At 42.2% G+C, this 24,634-nt stretch overlaps 1 protein-coding gene across 4 annotated transcripts in view; it reads right to left on the bottom strand.

Annotated features, from left to right (window-relative positions):
• l1cama (L1 cell adhesion molecule, paralog a) overlaps positions 1–20,004 on the bottom strand; it is a 40,374-nt gene extending 20,370 nt beyond the window's left edge. For 3 of the 4 annotated variants that reach the window (XM_044038322.1, XM_044038325.1, XM_044038326.1), the window contains exon 1: positions 19,860–20,004. The gene's annotated coding sequence lies outside the window, so the exon portion shown is untranslated. Of the gene's footprint in view, positions 1–4,693; positions 4,798–19,859 lie in introns of all 4 variants that reach the window. The other variant, XM_044038323.1, reaches the window with a different exon arrangement.
• Positions 20,005–24,634: the final 4,630 nt, after the last annotated feature.

Genomic DNA, 24,634 nt, shown 5'->3' with positions numbered 1-24,634 from the left:
GTGAACCAAACTCACCACAATGCTATTAGATGCAGATGAACAAAGCAGATGCAGTCAGGGTATTAGTGTCAGTGTCAATGTGATCGAAGGTGGGAAGGTGGGACCTTGTCTATGAGTTCCCCTTCCAAAGAGATGGTGAAGGAGAACTGATTGGGACAAAGCCAAACGCTGATTAATGACGTAGCAGGCCATAGTTTGTCACGCTGCCAGTTGCAATTTATTAAGGCACTTTGCTGCATGTGCAAATGTCTGCACAAACACACACACACACACTGATGCAGAGAAAAAAAGCTTGTGATGCATAGAGAGACAGTGAGTAAGGTGAGACAGACAGACACACACACACACCACAGGTGGTCTGACAGAAGAGATCAGACTGATAAAAGGGGCATAATCCAGTGTGCTGCTGTCTGGAGGTTGACTGTGCCACAGAGTCTCCTCGTCATGATGAGTAGGAGCAGTAAAGAGGAACACTATAATGGGTAGACAGGGCGGTGAAGGAGAGAGAGAGAGGCTGAGACACACAGTTATAGAGAAAGAGAGTGGCATGAAAGGTTGCCATTTAAAGCCGCCAACCAACCCAACCACACAGACATGCTGATATCATGGACTGCTGTGGCCTGAGACACGCCAACACAAATCCACACACACATAAACACTTCCACACCGCGTGCATGGCATGGAGCCTTGTGGCCGCTCCATGGTCACAGGGGTTGAGAGGCACTGACATTGAGGCAGATGCCTGATTTCACTCCTTCAGGGCATCTCACTGTGTGCAGCTGTCAGTGATCCAATCCCAGCCCTGTTACCTGCTTCACTGGACAGGGTCAGAAGTCACGTCTGTGATGGCTGCTCACAGCTGGGCTGCGATGACCTGCCACTGTGTTTCTGAGTGCTTTTAAAAACTGTTATCACCACTGGAATGTCAGCGTGCATCATGAAAAGTCATTCAATCACAGGGAAATTGCAGAGTGTGCAGCGTTGTATGGGTGTGGTCTTTTTCTTTCTTTTTTTTTCTTTTTCTTTTTTTTACTCTAGAAAGAGCACATATCACACAAGTCAAACCAACCCAACACATTTCACTGCTCTCCAATTATTCATGGATTCCTGCTTTGAGGCGTTTTGCTTACAAAAACATAACTCACCCAGACATGGTGTATTATGCTGTTAGTATTCTATCATTAGCAGAATTTAATTGCTGCACCACGCGTGTGATGTGCACCCCCATGTCATCCATTAGATAAAAAATTGCACCCTCCCATCTTGTGCAAAACGTTGTAATTAGCATTAAGTAGACATGTTGGGCGTTGCCAAGGACTTTTTGAGAGTGTGTGTATGCGTGTGCGTGTGCAAACCTCAAGAGTCAAATTCTGATATTCACACATCATGCTAAACAACTACACACAAGACACAAACAGCTTTACATCGTGTCCTGGTGCAGCTGCTCTATTGATGAATGATTGCTGCTATGTTTTCTCTCAACACAGCCTCTCTGTACTTTGATCAGATGTGCTGCTCTATTGGATTGTACTGCGTGAGAGTGTGTTGTGTCTGTGTGTGTGTGTGTGTGTGTGTGTTTGCATGTTCAAACATGTGCAGGTCCCGCGTCTTGTCATCCCTCGCTTTTAAATATTAACAATCTCCCGCTGTGAAGATGTGTATGGGGCGAGGGTGTGGGAAGGGAGGGAGGAGGGGGGGAGTAAAATAAACGAATACATGCCCCCCTTTACCTCCTCCTCTTCCCCCAGGGTCCGTCTGTCTGGAGACACACCGGCCCCAAACAAGACAGATGAAGGGACGGGGGAAAGACAGTGATTTCCACATGAAGAAAGAAGAGTGCTCACAGATGGACGGATGGACTTACAGCAGTGCAGGAGAAGCGCAGTGAGAAATTATAAGGGTCAATGGATGGTAAAAGTGAGGAGGGTGTCTGAGGAGCAAGGTGGTGCTGGTGGGGGGTAGATGATTGGGCCCCCCAAAGAGTGAATTATTCATAGAAATACCCTTCCTGTCGGCGCAATTTGCCCTAAATTCACCCAGATTCATAATTCATTTGCACCCCTCGCTATACATTTGGTTTGGTCTCAGACTGATGCTGTCCATCTCTACCTGGTGTCTTTGGTGTGTCTCTCTGTCTGACTCCCTCCTTCATAGCCCCCCCCCCGTCCTCTCCCTTGCAGGGTCATACTTAATGCATGAGCCTGTTGCAGTGAGACAAGACTCGTTGTCACTACAGCAGAAAAATACCACAAATCATGTGAAATAACACCTATTACCTTACCTATCTTAACACAACTCCACAATACTGTCTTGCATTGTTTATGAGATAATGGATTTTATTCAAAACTTCTTCTCTTGTACATATAAGCAGTCCGAGAACAATAAATGTCCATTTTCTTTAACTTCTTTTCCCTCTCCTTGCTCAGCTCCCTTGGTAGCTGATAGTAAAAAGCATCCTCCAACGATCGCCTTTCACAGTAGAGTCTCTTAGTCTCTCCACTCTTTCGCCTTTCTTTCCATATTCAATGACTTTTCTCAATTTAATAAACTGCTGTGGTAGCACTCTAGCTTGGTCAATAGGCAGTGTGGCCCATTAATTCAATATTCACAACTTTAATGGAAAGAGGGCCTTTACAGAACAGCAGGAAACCGATATCTCACATGCCAGTAGCCTTTGTTTAAAAGGCCAAGTTACACGTGTTTGAAGACTGACGATCCATGGACAAATCCAAGTGGAAATTTACCAGTGGAAAAAAATGCTGCAGAGCTACAGCTTATCTGGAATCAGGGTACACGGACATCACATTTATCAATACCACTATTAGCATAAGCTTGGTCATTAGACACTTTGCTTCTCCCACTGGCATCGAATGCGGCAATAGTTTGCACGACTAATGCCTGGACCTCGTTCGAGGGGATTCCACCTCACCCCACCCCCCTCACGTTTTTCCAAGGGTTAGAGGTTAATATCGGAGCGACACAAAGCTGGAGAAAATAAAGGTTGTCAGTAGAGCCATGAGGGCAACCGCCCACACACTCACTCTCTATCCTGGCTGCCATGACAACAGGGTCTCCACATAGCATCCCCCCCTTGTACATACAAATTCAGTTATTCACACATGGAAACTAACAGGTTTGCGGTATCACTTACATGTGCGTGCACACACGTGCACAGCCACACACACTTAGTCACAGACTGTATGGACATTGTAGGCACAAGTATACTGGGTGACCTCCCACTTTTACTAATACACGAAAACACCAAGATTTGTCAGAAAGTATTTAAGTAGAGGCAAATATTTGTAAGGTTAAATCATTTACAGGCTGATACAACTGAGAATACTGAACAAAAGAATTAGATCTTCAAAGTCCTCTTTAAGTCCCTACTCTTATTCCCTCGCTCCTTTGTACACCAATAAACACATGTGCTGTCATCTCGCCTGCTGCCAAACACTGCAAAGGAAGCCACCTATGGCATGATTTATTTATTGATGTTTTTCCCCTTAAGACACAATGAGAATGGAATAATAAAAGAAGTGGTGAATAATTCAAGGAGAAGGGAGTGGAGTCATTAAGACATCGGTGAGCGCTGGAGACAGACAGGAGAGGTGAACGAGGGGAATGACGGACAGAGGAAGGAAATCCGACAAGGAAAAAGAAGGGCAAGGCCGGCGGGAGATCCAAGATGAGGCTGACAACAAAGTTGGCAACAAGAAGTCTGAAAAATTAATAGAATGTGGAAAAACAACGAGACAAGTTGAATAGGAAGAACAAAGATGATTGATGAGATAAGAGATTGTTTTAGGTTATGGAATCACTGACCAGTAAAAGCTCTTTAACAATAAAAAATCTATTTTGTTTCACTTATATCATGTCTGTCTTAAGGTCTAGGTCCCTTTTTTTGTTACACGTAAGTCATTTTTTTTGTAATTTCCTGTTTTATTTTGAAATTCAGTTGTCTAATTTCAGGTGTCTTCACTTCCTGCCCTCCTGTGTTTACCTGTCCCAATGTGATGATAAGATAAGATAAGATAAGATAAGATAAGAAAAGTGGAATTTTGCCTGTTGATATCTCTACCATTATTTACTTTATGAAACCATTAGACCTCTCCTGGGGTTTACCTGTTCTTTGCCTGCTTTTGATAGTATGATTGTGTATCAGATCACCTGAATGTGAGTGTGTTTGTGTATCAGTAGAGATCAGGCTGTGTGTCAGCAGCTAATGGAGCCGGTCTTACAGATGGAGTGCTGCCTCCATCCCACCATGCTTCTAGCATGTTAGCTGCTGCTACTTAGATTAACAACTGATAAGGCCATTTGCTCTCAATTCGCCTGTCAGGCAGTTAGTAACAGGAAATGGAGACGTATGGTATTAATTCACCAAAAGACATCAAACAGAATAGAGTAGAGTAGAGTGGTAAGTTTGTATGTTTGCATGGATAAAATCATGACGGTATAATGGAATGGTTAAATGGGTTCGGTGTATGGGCCGTGCTGTAATATCGATTGTTTCCAATAATCTAAGTGCAGCAGTTGCACAAAGAAAAAAGGTCCTTCTCATTTGAAAAATACATACATACAAGGAAACAAATCAAAGCTATTTAGCTCTACATGGAAAAACATGTGTAAACATTACACATGTGTGCACACACACACACGCATGCACACATTCCCATAAAATTAAACTCATCACCTAAACTGCTGTACTCCTGCCTGTGGGTATCATTTGCTTCATTAGCAGCAGCATCAGTCAGATTCTGCTCCTGCAGCACAAAGCGGGCTAATTACAGACACACCCTAGGAATCAAGCAGAAGATATAAGATGCGATGCATTACAGGCACATCCTTGCAAACACATTGTTATAACACGCAATGATGAATACATACAGCTTATGAAAATACGTTTTGGGCGGCTGAATGATTCAGTGAGCACACAGTAGATAGTTAATGGTGTTGTCTTGTGCAACGAGGGCCAATCATGACATTATGAAATTATGTGGAAGAGCGATTAGGAGTGACCTTCTCCCTTTCCCTTTCCCCTCCCCGCATCCATTTCAGCCTCCTGCTCAGTCCTACCCTGCTTTCTTTTGTCGTGGAACAAATGAGGACAATGAAGGCAGAACTTAGATACCCCACGCACTGTCCAAATGTTTTCCTGTTTTTGTGATAAAACATGCTTTAAGAACTCCATGTTCTTGGCTCATGTTCATGAGCAAACCATTGTCTCTATCCAAGGGTCTGGCAAATATCACCATATCATCAGTTTAACACTCTAGAAACGATTTAGTTTAGTCTTCATCTTAGTTTAGTTTATTTATTTCATTTTAATCACAAATAAAAAACAACATAATATAAAAACAAAATTGTCCAAGTCTTGAATGAAAGAAGCAGAAAAGAAGAATCTTCTGTTCTTCCTGTCCTCGGTGAGTATGGCACACTGTAGCCAGTCTGTTCTCAGACCTTGACCTCTCGTATATTTTCTTACCACACTCTCTCTTTATCTCCCAGAGTCAGCCTCTCCCTTTTCTCCTTTTCCGCTGGCACTAAGAGCTTTGCCTGTGTTACTTGTGCATTTTGACCTTCACTGTCACTTTTTTTCTCTACCTTTGAGTCAACATATGCCATTCTGACAAATGTGTGAATGCAGCCGACCATCTATTTGACATAAAAATTATAGGGAGATCAGATGAGTGAAGAGAAAATGTGTGTGTGTGTGTGAGAGAGTGTTATTAATGCCTTTAGGGAACAAACTGGTGCCAGGCAGGCCAGTAAAAAGAGGCTGACATTGGTATTTGTGAGATTGCCTGGCTATCAGATGAGGAGGTTTGTAAGACTATTAGAGACAACACACCAGCTATAAAGCACACACAGTATGTAACAGCATCAGAGACAAATTAGCCAGTGAAGCAGATGGTGGAATATCCATACCATGTATAACAGCATGAAACCTAATCATTTACATTTGTTTCCATACCTGACACATTGTTATTCAGGGTAGCCATGCATAACTACAGTGTAAAGCTGTGGAAGAGACAGCTTTATGACTTTAAGGTTATCTGACGAGTCTCTGCTGTGATGGGGGCTAATGTGTGCATGTCTATGCAGCATCAAGTGGACAGTGCGGGATGGGGGGAAGGGTGGCTGTTGCAGGTGAGGGTATGCATTCATTCATTCAGCAGACAGAGAGGAGGCGGATGAGGGAGTGGTCCCTTGGGTCAGGTGATAAGTGGCCCATATTGCAATGGAGGATGCAGCTGCCTGTGACTTGTGTCACACGCAAGGACAAGCGGTCGCCTCCACAGGGACAAACATCACGCCCACTCCCTGGTGGGCGAAGGGGCGGGTCTATACGTGACCTACAACTTCCATCACAACAGGTTTGAGGAATGACTGAACTGGATTTTTTCATTTTTTTAACAGAGATTCTGAGATGATTCAGAAATGTAACTGTTTCCCAATTTCTTTCACCACAAGTAGATTTATTTTATAAGCGTTTAAGTAATTTGTGTCCCTTTGCATCCCTCCTGACAGCTTATTTCTAATTTTTAGACTAGAATTTGTCAAGGCCTGCATGTAATCCTGGTTTCGCCATCCCTTCAGGGAAATTAGCTTCTTGCAGGACAAGGTCACAAATTTGCATGGAAGGGCCACAGTGGCTTATTGACCGTGGGAACATGGTTGGATTTATTTCTCTTTTTTTCTAGCATGAAACTGGGCTTGTTGAGACAAAAAAGGGTCACATTTTAAATTGCAGAAGGTCTTCACAGTTTCATTAATTATGGCAATGCATAAGAGGAATCTTTTTTATAAATAACCATGAGAGCAAAAGCGTTCACAGGAGCTGCTGATTTACGTCTTCAGAACAGGATTATTACCAGGACCAACAGAAGCATCTTGACAATCACATTAACTTTGTTAAAAGATGCAAAAACAGCACTTCCCCTTAAGTGCTTCTCATCTAATTACAAGTACAAGGCCTTGTGGGGATGAGGCAGGAGATATAACGCTGGTAAATATCTGTGGAGTGGAAATGGAGGCGGTGATGGTGTATGTGCGTGTGGAAGAAGAAATGAGAGAAGGAGTGAAGAAAAACAACGGATAGTGCAGGTCTTTTGAAACAGTCTCCAGCAACAACTCACACTTCAGCCCTATAACATAATAAACATGACACTATAACGTACATGATGTGTACTCTGAGTACTAATAGTCAAAACGAGCTGTTTCATTGATAAGTTGTGGGTTTTTTTGTCCAGAATGGATTGTTTCACTTTCTATGTTTGCACTTTGTTGTATTTCTTCCATTTTACTAGCAATCTAACATTTGTAAGTCAAGAAGGATTCCATTTTGAAGGTAAACAAATGTATTTTCGTCTTAGAATATTGATATTCTCAATAGAGATGCTCCCGATTTAGTACAATTTATGCATTGAATCAAGAGCATACATACAATGTAAAGTGCCTTGGTCACTGTGGTGAATGATTCTATATTTAAAAACAAATCAATATACAAATACGAATTATTAGTAGCTGTTCACTGCCTCAGAAGTAAATGCCCCACAGGACCTGCAGCTCATCTCCTCATTAGCTTGTTTGTGCCTCTCCCATCTCTGTGTGTCATCAGCACACACAGGAAAACAACATGAACAAACATCAACACACACACACACACATAGAGTGAGGGTTGTTTTGGGTAATTGTCTGGCGAGACAAGTCAGTTTGAGGAGATTTGCCTGCCATTCAAATGGGGCTGAGTGAGGATAAAAGAGAGCACTGAGATTTGCATTGTAATATGGCGACAGGCCTTCATACACAGGTGCAGCTCTTTTTTATTCACGTTACCTGGGTTTGCATGTGAATGAGAAAGTGTGTGTTCACTCAGGACGTGACAGGTCATTATTGCTCCGCCCCGCCCACATTTTGTTTGATGTCGTATGTGACTGTGTGTATGCCCCAACAATACTCACGCATAAACTGTGTGTGTGTGTGTCTAGGGTTAGGTGTCAACACCCATGGCTCACTTTCCTTTTCTCACCGTGCTATCACCATGACAACCTCCTGACACCAGCTCAGCCGCACACAGCAAATATTTCCCTCCCATCCCCCTCCCACGTTCATCTCCTTCAACCACCACCCCACACGCATAACACACCCATCTATATTTCTACTTTATACTCTCATCCTTCATCTCATCGACTGTGTCGCCAACTCCAACTTGCTCTTTCTCCATCTCCATCTCCCCTTCCCTCCACAGTCTCTGTTATATCTACACACTGGCCGTACATAAAAGAGTTCCTTCCTCCTGCAAAAAAGTATTTTCCTTGCACTGCTCTCCGGCTTTCTCTCTGTTTCTTTATTCTCTGCTTCCTGCTGATCGTCTCGCGCTCCTTATATCAGTATCAAACTCTCTTCTCCTGTTCTCTCCCTGCTCCCATTACCCCACAGCTCCCTCCTCTCCCTCTCCATCCTCATAAAAAGATGCTTCGAGGGCTTGTCTTCCATCCGTCCTGCTCCACGTCTTCATTTAAACCATGCAGCTAAGATCATACACAACACAATTACAGGTAGCATTCTATCAACCTCTGGCATCAACGTTTATCAAAGCCTGAAAGAGACTGTCCAGTCTAAAGGGGAATTTCCAGACGAGCACAGCATCGATAAAACCCTAAGTGGCTGACGAACTCCCATCACATCTGTTATCATTATCATCAGCAAACCATTCCTGCTTTGTAACTGAATCCAATCATTACCAATAGACTCCATGGTGGAGAGCTTGTTTGAGGTGGAGCAGCTTGTGCTCTCCTAGTGAGCGGGGCTGGGCTCCATCAAAGGCTGCAGTGTTATCTGAGGCATACAGCCACGTCTCTGCTGCAGACCCTTGTCTCTGCAAATCCCCCTCCCCATGTCTCCACGCCGCTCCAGCCCCTACGCGCACCACTGTGTAGTGGTGCAAAGAGATCAAGGACGTGACATTTTCTGGGACGCAAAGCAATTTTCACAAGGTGCAATATGAAAGAGAGTAAACAGACAACTTCGCACATCCTGTTTGTATATATATTTGCGTGTGCGCGTGAATGTGTGCAGACTTTTAACGAGAGAATATCTGATTTTATATCCATTCCAGGAGAAAGGGAGACTGCGTGAATAAGCAAAAACAGGATGCTGTTTCATCTCTGCTTCTCTGCTTCTCTGCTTCCTTCCCTCTCTCCTCCCTGCAACCATCATTTCTTCCCCCCCCCTCGTCTTTATCCAGGGGTATGGCCCCGGACACTGGAGCTCCATCGCACTCTCTCATCTCTCTTTCCTTCTCGTTTTGCTTCAGTTATGAGTGACGACAGATATTCCAGTGAGAGAAAGATATGAAGTGGGGAAAAAAAGAGAGATAAAGGCCTCAGAGAAGCAGAGGAATCTGTGATGACCTTTCCATGTGGCTAATCAACCAGCTGATGAGCCTCTAATAGAGACTCCGGCCAACATGGTCTGACAATCTACACTGTACACACACATGTGGCCATCTGCTTTGTTCACACTTTTATTCACCTTCTCGTGGAAAAAACCCAGACCTATCTAGCACACAAAATCCCCTGCTGTAGTGGCAGATATCTAAATAACCTGCATCCCATGATAGCGCAAGACAAAAACCTGCTGACACTGCTGTTTCTATATAGGACATCCACACCACATGTTAGCATCTCTGACCAGATTGTACTCGCCAGAAAACGCAGCTTTTGCACGATCAGAGAGCTATTTTCTTTTATTCTGCGTGGAAGCAGAGCCCAACCTTCCTGACACTTATGGAAGCAGACGGACCCTGCAACCAGACTGAGTAACGGCACACAGGAAACCTCGTGTATGACAAGCTGAATGACCGCTGACATCGCTGTCACTGACATTTACTGTTGGGTTATTTGTCCCCCACTGAACTGCTGGCCGGTCAAAACAGCGCTCACGACGACACAGTCATAAACAAACTGGCGGGACCACTGGATTGTGGGGGACAGGTGAAGGGAGGTAAAACAGAGGGGGAGGATGGAGTGAAGAGGGAAGGAGAGAAAAGGGAGCTGAAAGGATGTATAAAGATGGATGATATATGACACCTGCTGAGAATGAAGTCATCCCACTGAATATGTGCTGATTTATTTCAGTCCATTTCATCTATTTGTGTTTGGACATTGTGTTCATCTTGTTTAAATAGTGTCACAGATTTACTCTAAACACAGCTTGATTAGATGCAGATGTGTGGCTCAGTGTGTGTGTGTGCTTGGCAGGTGAGCATCTGCCTCTGCACGCACTTGACATTTTAATCGCTACAGGATCTTTGTCCCTCACCCTCCTATCTCTCACTCCGCCCTGTATCTTTATCTCTATGTCATCCCACATTGTCCGACCATTTTCATGTCAGCACTCTCTCACTTTGTGCTTGTCAGCCTGAGCAGGATCATATTATCCACATTATTTAAAAGTATAGGGATAATAAGCAGGCTCGCTCTCTCTCTCCCTCTCTCTCTCTCTCCTGCCTCCCTGCCACACCCAGTCATATATATACGGCCTGGAGGAGGAAGCTTCAGCTATTGGGTATAATTACATCATCAAAATCATAAACAATCTCCGGGCCCTCTCACGATTCTTTATCTTTATGTGTCTTTATCTCGATGAGATACATCGTCTACTTTCACCTCCCTCCTTGCTCTCACTGTGACATCTGTACCCCTACAAAAAAATCCATTTTCCCTCTATGTGCATGCTCCTGTGTTTTCTCTTGGGGTTTGTGTCTTTTATCTTTTCCCCTTATTAACAGGGAGCCTGTCTCTCTCTCTACAAACGATACACACAGAGTTCTACACAAAAGTGTGCTCTAGCAAGTGCGAGCACAAAAACGCATTTGCTCAATTCGTCCCGTGGTGCAACAGAGCGCGATGGCTGATGTAAATAGACAGTTTTATAGCTAAGTATAGAGTCTCATTATTGTATCTTGCGCCCAGTGTGAGGTTCTCTATAGTGCTACGCCCAATTACCCCTGATCAATTCTGGGAGAAAACTCCAAAACCTCCCAACACCAACCTGATTTAAAAGTGCACACACAGACACACACACACATACATACACATGCCCACACTCAAGACAAGCCAAATAAGAACAGATCCAGAGACAATGTCCTCTTCAGGGAGATAAAGTGTGTGGAGTGCGGAGCCGCCTAGCATGGCCTAATTTAATGCGGCAATGAGCAGATAAGGATGGATGACGGGAGAGATGTAGGTCATAAATGTTGAAAAAAAGAAAATAACAGGACAGGTTACGTAAAGCCATATTTCACTATGTGCAATCTCTGATACATTTAAAATGATTTACAACTGGGCAAATAGAAATATTAATATCTATTTGCACAGACCAGATATGCTCATTTTTGAGCCAATAAAAAAAAGTGAATACACAAGAAAAATAAAATGCTAACAACTCTTATTATTTACAATACTACAGCATTTTTCTTCTTTTAACAGCATGAAAGCCCCTGAAATGTATCACCGTCAGATTATCATTGCCTCCTATTTTTCCATATTTCAAACATTAATGTCCCTGAAATGCTCCTACTTGTTATGACAACCGTCGGCGATCACTCTGAAGATGGTATGCAGTGAAGAAATCCAGGTCACGGCACCAATGTAGCCGTTGGAATAAGATATAGGACGTACTAAATGACAAAGTCTACACTGGAAATATGTGTATTCTTCAGATGGAGAAATAATTAAAGTGTGAAAGAGGGTTCAGTCAGTCTGTGTGACTAAATGTGACAACACAAACAGGTGAAATATTCTTACTTACAATGCAAATAGTGATGTTATTGTGGATGTGTGAAATAAATCTACTGGCAGTGATAATGTCTTGGTTTTAGGAGCACACTGAATTATTATCATTGATTTGAAGTGTTTATTGATTTTCCTGATGTTCTTTCAGCTCCTGAATGATCTACAATCCTGAAGGGATTGAGAGAATGTTTCTCATCAATCTGTTGCACTCTCAATGCAGCCCGCTGTGTCCGAAACTGACCAAGATACCGGTCGCATTTCTTTATCCTATAAGTCAATAGACAGCATGTGAAAGAAGTCTTCTCTCCGTAACATGAAGCCGCAAAACGCAGAAAGTAAAGAAGCAAAACACACCTAGGATGAAAACAACAGAAGGCCCCTCCCTGAATATCATCCATGACATTTTCTCCTTTTTTCTTTCTTCCTTGCTGAATTTGTCTCTCATAATCAATTTGCTTTCTTTGTAGCTCTCGTCTTACAGTCCTCTTTGTCTCCACGCCTCTTGTCTGACATTACCCAGTTTTAACCTTGCATACCCCTCGTCTGCTCTCCTCCAGCCAGCGCTTGCTCACATGTGGTGGGTGTAGTGTGTAATGGGATGGCACAGTAGGTGAGATTAAATTAGGGCAGTGTATGGGGATTACAACCCACTCAAATCCAAATCCCCTCCCACTCCCTGAAATCCAACCCTAATGAATATATCATGGCTGACACAGCAGATAAAGCGCCTGCAGGAAGCCACAATCCCAACATCACAGACACAGAGAGGAGACAGACGCGGACAACCTGGTTACTGATCACCTGCAGTAGACTCCACGTCAGGATGCTATGGGTAATTCCAATAAAGCGTAGGTTTAGAGTGGGAAGAAAAAAAATCCAACTGTATCCACTCGAAAAGAATTGGTTCACAACAGATTCCAAGCACATTATATTTTACACGTCTGAAAATGATCAATGTCAAGCGGCCACTTTCATTTCAACTTGTTTACTTTCTGTAGTTGTGAGGACACTCATAATGCATTCCCCAGCAGCCCCTCACCACAACTAAATGCCTATAACCACAACCCCCCACTATAACCTAAACCTAATTAAGTCTAAATTCTCGAGCGCTTTGAAGTTGTGAGGATCAGCCAAAATTGTCCCCACGATGACGGTTTCACGCGCACAAATGTGTCTCAGCTGCAATGTGTTATTGTTTTGAAATGAATATACTTACTTAATAAATCACTGGAGCACAATGTTTCAGTGTTAAAGTTACAGGAGAAAGTATCTGACGAGTACCACAGACTGAATGTGCTGCGACATAAGACTCGTGTCAGTGTTAGAATCCAATCCAGGCGTTTTTCAGTGTTGGAAAACAAACACGTTTCTCTTTTTCTTCTCTTGGAGACGGAAACATGTCAACTTGACTTGGATAATGCCTTAATGCACGAATGCAGATGTTTTTTAGGACTTTCTCAGCTCTGGAGAAACAGTGATTTGCACCGCACCTCTATGTATGACTGGTGGCCAAATCCTTTGTGTTACACTGACTGAATGTTGACTGCTCACATGAACAGTTTTTGTTCAATTTAAATAGTGGCGACCAAAAATAAATGAATAAATGAATAAACAAATCTAGGACTAGGATGAAAGTCAAACCAACGACATGGAGAGGCAGAGTTAAGTGGGTAACTGACAAAACAAGCATAGACAGGACTGAGATGTCAAACGCTTTGTAGCAATTGTGATGTAACATAAAGCAAAGTAACATTGCCGAAGTAGCCGTGGCCCCAAGTTTCATTAAAAATGCAGCCAACCCCTAAAAACAACAAGTCAATAAATTAGTAACCCAATGCTGTCATGTCTCCTTAATAAACAGTCAGACCAATATCATGAAAACCAGAGTGTAACAGGGACACATTAAATTTCCCCCATGGTTCCATAATATGTTTGACGGAGTCTGAGATATTGTCAATATTGCCCATTGGACACATGAGGCTAAATCAGATGGTTCTTAATGTGTCTTTATATAATTTGATAAAGCAAACAGAAACATGGCGGTTAATGTTTAATGACACTATTGATGTTGAGCTGCATCTCTACTCAAACCAGAAGATGTTAAAAAGCAGCTCAACATTTAGATTCTGAGACAAAGATTTATTCAGTGGACAAAGAAACACATTTATAAAAGAGGCCATTTTGTGATGGAAACACACAACAAGCACTAAGTTGCTATGACTACCACTGACGATAGCACCATTAGTTCAAAGAAAGCTAGTAAGCTAAAATAGTTAAGGCCATATGTTACATCTAACATTAATATGACTTAAGTTAGTCAAAATATTGTAATCTGTACAATAAACCATTGTAGGACTAGTACTTTATATTTTTTTTCAGTAGTACTTTATGGGGTAATGCTCCATCCCTTTTTAAATCTACAACACAGTTAACGATGAGCTCAAAATAGATTTATATATACAGTATGTATATATATATATATGTATATATATATATATACATATATATATGTATATATAAATGTCACAAATCAAATTGCAATATCTGTCCAAAAGAAATCCGAACATTAATCAGTAATTCCATGTTTGTTTAGTTGTTTTTAGTCATTTTAAGGGTAGCTAGTTATTGGTTGTTTACATAGCTGACTAAAAACCAATGAAACTTTAATGCTACTATTAATAATTAAACTAATCGGATATTGTTTCCTTTTGTATTAAAGAATCTAATTTAATTTCTTAGAAAGTCTTTGGGGAAAACCATTAAACCAGTGAAACCATTAAATTGGGATGAGGATTTGACGAGCAACCTTTTTTTTTTATATTATTGTTATTTAATTTTCCACACCACTCATAACATGGAACAAGTAAATGAATTAATAAATGCATGAGTCGGATAATATTTGCTGAAAATAGAGAAGAAGAAAGACATGATGAGGCACAGTATATTTAAACCATAATATTCAGATCATGGTTCCAGTAATTCATAAACTTACTCATGCTATAATTCTCCCTCCCATTTTCCAGTTATTCTCAACTTCCATTTCTTCTAAACCCCGCCCTTTCTTGTCCATACATATTAAGTAACCACATCGGTAGTCACAGATATTGTAGTGTACACATTATGAAATATATACAAATGTCTTACATGACAAAAATACGTGTGTTATTTTTGTGTATTCATGATCACAGGTTATTTAACAAAAGAGACACAGAGTAAGAACAGCAGCTCTTTTCAAAGTCTCTGGAGTTTCTCTTTTGGCATTATTTTCACATGCAATACAACGTTCTAATATTAGTGTGTGATGAAATTAGATCTATGTACAGATTTTTTTTTGCCAGCAAAGAGATCTCTTCTCTGCTGGTTTGATAAAGCTTTGCTCTTTAGAATTTAAACGACTAAAGGCTCTCCAGTGGTCAAACGAATGACCAAATGACTTTGAATCATAAAACCAAAATACATAACCTAATGTCAGAGCTATTTTTTGCCCAGAAGCCATTAAACTCACTGAGTTACTTACTGTATCCCAACAAGCCTGCCATTAGCAATTTGGCATGATCTATTAAAAATGAAAGGCAATAATCCAACATTGTTGATTCATATAGGACAATAATTCACTCATTCATGAGTGGGGTTTCTCGTTTCTTGTGGCCCCCGGTGATGTGGACTCTTTCATGCAAATACACAGAGAAGACTCTCTGACAATCAACAGAACTCTTCATAGACAGAGATGCATGAAGTTGGGAAACACACTGGACAGAGGGGTCAGTCTAGTCTAATTATGTTCACTCGTGTGAACAATAAAGCCTCTTTGATAGAGCTGACTCTGGTCCAGGAGGAGTGACGCAAAGGGGAATTCTGTGTTGCTGAGACAAAGAGATAATTTTGTCAGACAGAGAAAAAAAGAAGAGGACAGCATCAAGGAGGCAAAGAGGAGGTCAGACAAGAAGTTCATATCTCCCCTAATTCATATTCAGCCCACTGTGTCCTACGTGCAGCTTTATTGCTTTGCTGCTTTCCTGTCTGCTCTAAACCAAGGGCACAGTAGACATTTGATTCACACAATTAGAAGAAAGTCACAACATTTCCCAATATATCTGGTGCCACTAGCTTCGTTATTGGTTTGGCAGTAATTAATTTATCTCCTGGTTTTGAATTCATATCCAATATGGGGCCCCAGTTGTGTAATTTTAACCGCCAATAACATATTTGTGACTTAGGGGAATTCTAAAAGTCCTCCTCCAGCATACCATCACTTCTGCAAACTGCAATAAGGTAACTCACTCTCCCAAATTGAATTAATTTCCATACATGACGCCTCTATTTGTGCCCCAGTCTCCACCGCTGGTTCAATTGTGTAATAGGGTTAGATTTATGAGTCTTTGTCTGAGAGCCTTTTACTGGGAAAGCTAATGGGAGCCTCAGTCATTATTTTGATTAAGACCTTGATGTGAATACTGATGGGAAAAGTGAGACTGAAGAAGTGAATGACAGGAAGAGTGTAGGGGAAATACAGAGTCAGAGGCCGTAAAGCGAAATGGATTGCCTGAGTTGCAATGTTTGTTCCGTTTGCTGTCCAAGAAGAGAGAACGAGCCTCTTAAGTGATGACTACAACGACGTAGTTCAGAGAAATTGCCACGACACAACCCTCTACTTTTATCTCATCTTCCATAACAGCCTTTATGCTTCCGCCATCCGCTGCCTTTTAAATCAGCCTATTTTTCCATCTTAAGGTCTTCCTCCCTAACTCGCTCGCTTCACCTCAGCAAATTTCATGCATCCCCTTTTTGTTGGCCACCTTCCCTCCTCCTCACTTCTCTATAATCATTTACCCATGGCTGGCCTGTCAATCCGCCTGACCCTTAGCTCCCTAAATCACCACAATGAATTCTCCACCAAACCCTGACAGCATGTCTACACGATTCCCCCCACTTGACACTCAGTGGGCTCACTCCCATCTGCACCAGCTAAATCAAAAAGCCTTTGAGCGGCAGCCAGGGGTGTGATGGTGCGGTGCAGGAGACGACTCTCCGTCTTGACATGTTTGTACGTGCATCCTGAAGGTGCAAGTACACGCACACAGGAGCGCGGCATCGGAGCGACACATACATTGTTGAAGACAACTCGAGGGGGGGTTCACTCACAAGCTTTTGAATCTGCGCTTCTATGTTTGTAACTTCGTGTCTGTTATTCTCAATAGAGGACGACACTTTGCAAGAGTTCTCTCCTTCTCTTTCAACTCTGTCTTAACAGCTGAGTCCCCGGGAAGCGCTGTTGTTGTGATAAGGTCTTTGATCAGGCGAGGTTGCTTAAGTAATCAGGCTGAGGAGGCAGCGTTAGAGACTTTTTAATTTGGCGCACTGCAACAGGATCTCTGTGATGTGTATTTAAAGAGCATTTGTTGCCGAGGTTGTGCCTGAACAGATGTGTGTGTGTGTGTATATGTGTGTGTGTGTGTGTATATTTAAGTATTTGAATTTGGTGAGCAGGACAGCAAAGGTGCCCTGAGGCTATAACAGGTGGCTGAGGAGTGAAGGGCCAGTGCTGCACTGCTCTTCCCTGCAATTGTTCCTGACTGGCAGATTGAGAGCAAATCCCTCCTCTCCTCCTACACAACGCCAACTATCTAGTTGAACTGCAGGACTAAAGGCAGCTGGAGACGAGCCAGACTCAGACGCTATGTTTCTAAAATACAGTATAAGCACAAATATCTGACCATGCATTGCAGTTTTCTCTGAGAAGCATCTTCAACTGTCATTAACCCTAACTGATTAATAGAATATAAAGAAATCCCACATTTAATCTATTTGCCTTTCATTTGTTTTTTGTTCTTCCCTTTGCTACATCCTCCCTTATGACCTTTCCCCTCCTCTTAATCCCAAATGATCCCTCTCTCTCTTTACTCCTTTTCCACACCTATGGCAGAGATCATACATTAATGGATGCAGAGTGCTTTGCTTTTCAAAAGGAAGTCCCTCGTCTTCTCCCTCACCTTTATCTTACACCGTCCTCCCCTGCCTTAACTCTCTTTTCATTGCAGATCTGTCTCTCTGTCCCTCTCTCCCTACATAAATCCCTGCTTCCATCCATCTCTTTGATGGAACAGGTCAATTAACCAGCCCGCGTCGGAGGGGAGATTACATTCTGCACCATACTGTAGTGAGGGAAATCATAGACTGCTAGTCTGTCCAAGCTCCTCTGACAACAACATCGCTCCTCCACCAGCAGCTGTTAGCTCTATGTGATCGGGCGGCCGTGGCCATCCAAACCCGACTGCATTAAATAGTATGGTAATGTGACCAGCAGTGAGTCTCTGGAGCATTGCTGCTATGGAGAAGTCTCTCTCTCACACACACACACACACACACACACACATCGAGAGATACACAGCATCCTCCTGAGCAGCAGCAGCAGCAGCAGCAGCTGTATTGTGATCTATTGTGTGAATGAGGACAGTTCAGTATGTTTATGGATGTTGTACAGATGGTAACAAGTCATTGTCAAGCACAGCACCTTCTCTCCCCTCCGGTCCCTGCAGGCTACCAGAAGCTGCAGGCTAGTGTGAGGCATAGAGAGAGAGCGAGAGAGAGAGAGGTTCACTATACTACTGGGACATGCACACTCACACAAAGATACACAAAAATATACACAAAGTCACCCAAACATGTATTTGCACATTATATTTTTCTCAAAAATGTCATATCTCGGTGCACCGTGTGGGTATCTTATGATTCTGATCTTATTCTGATGTGACAATATGCACAAAGATGTACCCAATACAGACGAATGTGTGGAATATTGTCTCTTTTCTGCCACAGGGACAGACAGATGTGTAATAAGCCGGACCACAGAGGATGGCAGTGGCAAACAGCCAGGTGTGTGCCTGTTTTTCATTGGCACACCTCCACCGTTTCCTCAGTGCACTGCCCCACCCTTATTTTCACCTCCCCTACATTTCCTTCCATAGGAATATCTCCGTCACACGCGCGGCCTCCTGTTGATATGTGAATCTGTCCTTCTTTCTCCTCCTCCTATCAGCTCTTTTCTCCTCTTTCCTACCTCTCAGGCGTGTGTAGTTTAAGGTTACCCAGCTCCAACTGCAAAGGCTAAAACAGACCCACTGTCGCTGCGGGGGATGAAATCGGTCGTCTCTAATAAATTTAGTTGTCTGTTGTTGTGCTGTGGGGTTCAGCACACAGCTGAGTTTCATCCTCCACATCAGGGAAATTCATAGCAGCACACTGCAATCACGGGCCATATAGGGAACGCGAAGCCATTTAGAAATGAGTTGGGGGAGGGGAACGTGAGAAGAAAACGAATATTCATATTAAATTAGCTTTGCAGAAGGAGGGGCAGAAGAAATAGTTTTCTTATGAAACGGCCCTCAGATCACACAAAACAGTGCACAATATAATCTGTAAAGTTTATATCGATAAAGTTTTAAAATGAATTGTTCAATGAGTAGTTCAATAAACTCATAAAATATATATATATATATACATTTTAAATAAAAAATTACAACTTGATTTCAATTTTAAACAGAAAATAAAACATAAATATGCAGCGTTATGCTGTATTTATAACATATTATTCATTGAGGCGGTAGAAGGGCACACATCATGCATGACTGTATATTCAGGATTAGATTATGTCTGTTGAAACCCTGTTGCATGCAGCAAACTGATTTCTCACCCAGAGAGATGGAAATCTCAGAGTGTGAAAGCCTGAAACAAATGGTGAACGATTGTGTCTAAAAGTATTCTGCACCAACAGGTTTTTAATCACACCACGAGTTTAACACTCTTCATTTCTCATCTCGATCAAAGGCAATGCTGGCACACACAAATGTTATCTAGTTAAAGTGTGATGACAGGTTTTGATGTAGGTTTTCCTAAATATCAGCACAGCTGAGAGGAAGCTGTTCAACATGAACCAACATGTGAAGATGAAGCAAAGGTGTGATTCCATAACACGCCACCTCCACCTCATTAGTCCACACATCCTCGTATCAGTTTAATGACAATGAACGTTCATCCCATTACAGAAAAAGATCCTCTTACCTCCACGGATGCTCCTTTCCTCCGGCAACTCCTTTCCTCCTTCTCTTCCTTATCTACTTCAGTCTTTCCTTCGTCTTGACTGTGAAATTGATTGTGCACCTCTCTCCTCTCTGCTGATGCTGCAGTGATAGAAAAACACACCCTCCTCCGGCCGCTCTGTCTCTCCACCCCTGCCGGCTCTCATTGGCTGCCTGTTAGAGGTGACATCACCCTTCGTCTCTGCCTGCCTCTCTCCATCCTCCTCCTCTATTCCTCTCCATCCTCCTCCTCTATTCCCCTCCCTCCCTCCCTCCCTCACTCACTCTCTCTCTTTTCACCTTACTCTCTGTAGATTCTGGCCATTCCTTTATTGTACCCCCTTCTCTCCTCCTCTCCTCCTTCCTGTCCTCTGCTCCCTCCATCCTCTTCTTCCTCCCTGTAAACATTCTGGATTAATACGTCCAGCTGCTCTTTAAATTCAGCCAAGCCGTGCCAAGCATATTAATGCACACACTGTACATTAGCATACAGCACTTTCTCTCTGTTCACGGTGAAATAATGGCCATATGAAGTTTTGTGTTTGTGCTCTGCTGGCTCAACTTTCATGCCATTTTAATTTATCCCCCCCACTTAAACATCAGCTGGGCTTTGGTTCATTATAGTGCAGTTTGAGGCAAGACTGGGATGGATGTTATGTAACGCTGCTCAATAAATATGTGTCGAGAATTACTGTTGGCAATCGTCTGATTCTGGGGGTTTGGGGCTGTTCACATATTCTGGGTAGTGTTTGCCCGATGTGACAAGATAGCGCTGGTTCACACATGGTGATAGATGTTTTTTTTATTATTATTATTTCTGTGTTTGCTTTTGCGCATACATTAGAACCAGTTTATTATGTAAAGTCCCTATTCCCTAAACTCCTTAGATCTGTGGCATATTTTGTCCTCTCAGTTCTAAACATTCGGTTAAAATCCAGTTAAAACTAACAGATTTTGAATTGTTGTGAGCAGACTGTGGAACAGTTTAGGTTTCCCTCATCTTTCTCATATTAAAGATTAACAGTCTTCAATATAAAGTGTGAGTCCCAAAGGAAGTTAAAACAGCCTGTTATCCTTGTTTGCACTGTGTTTTTATTCAAACTCTCTGTGTATTTAGCTTTATTGGGCTTTGGAAGCAATATGGCTCTATGGTTTGAAATTTAGGCCTGAGGATACATTATCTGATCACTCACACTGAAACATCTCAACAACTACAGACATTCATGATCCCAGGAGAATAAACTGTAGTATTTTCTCAGTGCTACTCTGAGAGTGCTACTCTTTTAACTGTCCACTACTTTGGTTCATAATGAAATACTTGAAATAAAACAACATTTCCAGACAATTCACACACTAACACCTACTTTGTATATTAATTAGCAATTTTATCATCCAAACTGACTAAGTGAAGACATTAAACCTGAAATAATGAATTTCCAGTTAGTAAGTTTGGCTTCCAGGAATATTTCTTCAGCAGGTCACTCGAGGACGCACAGGAAGAGCTTTGAATATCGGGTCACGTTGACAAAGTTAACATTTTCATCTGTCAACACGCACACACGTAATACACACATGCAGGGTTGTTAAAACACACAGAGATGAGTCACGTACACTTGTGAATCCATATGAGTTGAAGCTTGTGCTCCACTGCTGTAACCTGTACCTTGCAAATAAAGTTTTGCCTCACTGTGATATTTTCACTGCCCACAGACGCTGCATCCCATGGTGTGAGATACTACCTTTGATTAAATGTCTAAAAATGATTGACATAATACTCACTCTGTATCCAAAAGACCACAGATCCAGGTGATTTCGGATTTGTCTGAAACAAAGAAAGACATTAGAGATTAGAACCCAAGACACTTTTTCACACTCATTCCACACTTGTTCCTCGTGTCAGAGGAATCCATTGCTGCTTAGCTGCTCTAGTTTCCCTTTGTGCTTCTCCATCCTGACGATGCCAGTGTGCCCATCTGCTGCTAGTGCCGGAGGATTTGCCAGGCATGTAGACAAAGGCTGCCACAGGAGTGAACAGTGATTGATGATACAGTTTAAATAGGTGAAAACCTCTGCCATTATCCTCAGGAGAGGTATGGGACCTGAAGAAAGGGGGAGAGTTCAGGGACACAACTTTGGCTGAATGAATGTCAGGTAGAGTCAAATACTGGAGAGACCGAAGTAGAATACTGCAGCATAAAGAAGCTTTTGATGTGACAATTGAAGGTAAATGGTCTGTATTTGTATAGTGCTTTTCTAGTCTTGATGACCACTCACGCTTTTGCCATTCACCCATTTACCCACTCACTCACAATTTCATACAGCACATTGTTCTATCACACATTCATGGGGTTAAGTGGAACCAGGAGTCAAACCTGCAACGACGACTCGCTCTACCACTGAGCTACCGTCGCTCCCAAGCCATAATATTGGTGGTAAAGATTAAGTACCACTACATTTATACAGAGCAGTTCAATCATTAAAGCTGCAAACAGTGATATCAAGCTGTCACATCCACAAAACAACAAAATGGCCCGACTTTCTGGGATTTATGACACAAAGACATTCAAAGCATGGTTTTCCTTAACAGTTCATGTTTATTTTAGGATTAAGGTTGTTGATTTGTTTTGTTTGTTTTAGTTTACTGACTAGGATGGGGTATAAAAAGTCACCTGGCCATTGAGTGGAGGGGAAGAGATTATGGTAGTGTGCTGAGAGGCTGTGCGAAGTAATATTTTGAATTTGTTTATGCTTATGTTATTTGTCCGGGACACTGGACTTCTTCTTCTTCTGGTGCGTTTTTGGTCAATAAAACCATAGCTTTTTTTCAGCATGAACTTGAAGTTTCCTGAGACCTTCTTCAAGCAAAACTCCAGCACTGCCAGCCAAGATATGTAGCCTTACTACCTGCAACGTAACACAGACCTGAAGTTGTGATGCTGTCGATGAGTGTGTCAACATTTGTGAATGTTTGGTATGGTAACATTGTGTTAAAACAATAGCTCCTTCCATCACAACGGGGTCCTTCCACCACTGAGTGTGCTTAGATCCTAATAATCATATTGCTGCATCATCCATTTCAACGCTTCAATTCAGATCGTTAATGCCAAAGCCAACAGTCTAATATTTAAACGGCAGCTGCAGGTGGATGATGGAGACAAATTTAAGGGAGGTCTCACTCAGACTGATCAATACACATAATGTCTCTCTTGTCTCTGATTGTTTCACCTTCCTTGTGGCCTGACTTTTAAAAGACATGCGAGCGGAGGAGTAAATCCTCCTCCCTGAGTGGACTTATCTGTGAGAAAACATTTGCTTCAGCTGTCACATCTTCATACCTTCTGGCAGGGGCCCTCACTCAGAGCCATTCATCTCTGAGAAATGTCTTACTCGCCCTTGCAAAAGCTCCTTCCCCCCCAACTCAACTGTAAGTGAGTCAGCCGGCAGACTGGAGAGAGAGAGATGGAATGATATATGAGGAGGAAGAGGCCAAGTGTGCAGAGAGACACGCAGCAAGAGAGAGAGAGAGACAGAGAGACAGAGAGAAGGCTATGAATGAGTAACTTCAGTGAGGAGTTGCAAAAAAACTGGTGCTGTCAGCAAAAGACAGAGGGACAGAGGGAGATCCATCAGCTTTAAAACGAGAGGATGGAGGCAATATCGTAAATGGCTGCAGTGTGTGGGTGTGGAGATTCACAAAGAGAGGAGCATAGGTATTGAGATGGAAAACACCACTAATTAAAGCAGACAGGAAGAAGAGTATATGTGTGCGTGTGTGTGTGTGTGCGTGTGTCCATAAGATCTCTGGAGAATGAAAGGAAATGCTTTCAGGTCCTTGAAAAGCAAAATGAGAAAGAAAGAAAGAAAGAAAGAAAGAAAGAAAGAAAGAAAGAAGAATAATAAAATGAAAACAAACAGATGGACAATGCATACCAAATCCTAAATAGACAGAGATCAGCGATCCCTTGGACAATAGGTGCAAAAAATATTGTATACAGTGTAGGTGGAATGTTATTAATCATTTATTATTTATCTCTGTGTACAGCACTTTGTTTCAGCTGTTGTTGTTTTTTAAAGTGCTATAAATAAAGTTGGATTGGATATCAAGAGAACGGACTCTTCTGTCAATTTCTCTTCAATATTCCCTTTAAAACCCAGAGAAAATTCTTGTGTATCTGTTTGATTTTATCATCATTACTGTACCAATACATGTAACCTTCTACAGACAATATTTAGTTGTTTGGCTATTGCACAACAACGTCAAGCTTAAGAAAGGGGAAAATATTTATGCCATTTATACTTTCACTGTGGTGCTCTTCAGCGCCTCTCCTCCTGCATTATTCAATGATGCATATAAACACAGTAAAAGGGTTCACATTAGTACTCCTATAGCTTCTCCTCTGTGTTTCATAAATACTGCGGCGTTCAAGTGCATAGATCATTGGTTGTTTACAGATCCTAAAGACCAACAAAATTATATTTGCAGCGTAAATCATTTCCAAAGTCAAGCCTGCAACTTCTCTGGTGATCTGGAAACAACAGTGTGTCCCAGTTGAGTGTCAAAGAGCGATGGTCACCCCAAACAGCAAGAGTCAAATACCACTGAGCAATTCCCAAGCATCGGACTTCTCAATGTAGAAGGGAAGATTTTCTTTGCAGTGATTGCCTGCACAGAAATGTCCCACTCAGAGCAGGACAACAGTGACTGGAGGACAAGAGCTGACTCACAGTTGAGGTTTCCCACGGTCATCACCACCTCCA

The sequence above is a fragment of the Solea senegalensis genome, linkage group LG11 (genome assembly GCF_019176455.1).
Source record: "Solea senegalensis isolate Sse05_10M linkage group LG11, IFAPA_SoseM_1, whole genome shotgun sequence".
In the NCBI taxonomy this organism is placed as follows: domain Eukaryota; kingdom Metazoa; phylum Chordata; class Actinopteri; order Pleuronectiformes; family Soleidae; genus Solea; species Solea senegalensis.
Note: the sequence above shows the minus strand (reverse complement) of the source record. Positions and strands in the feature narration are given on the sequence as shown.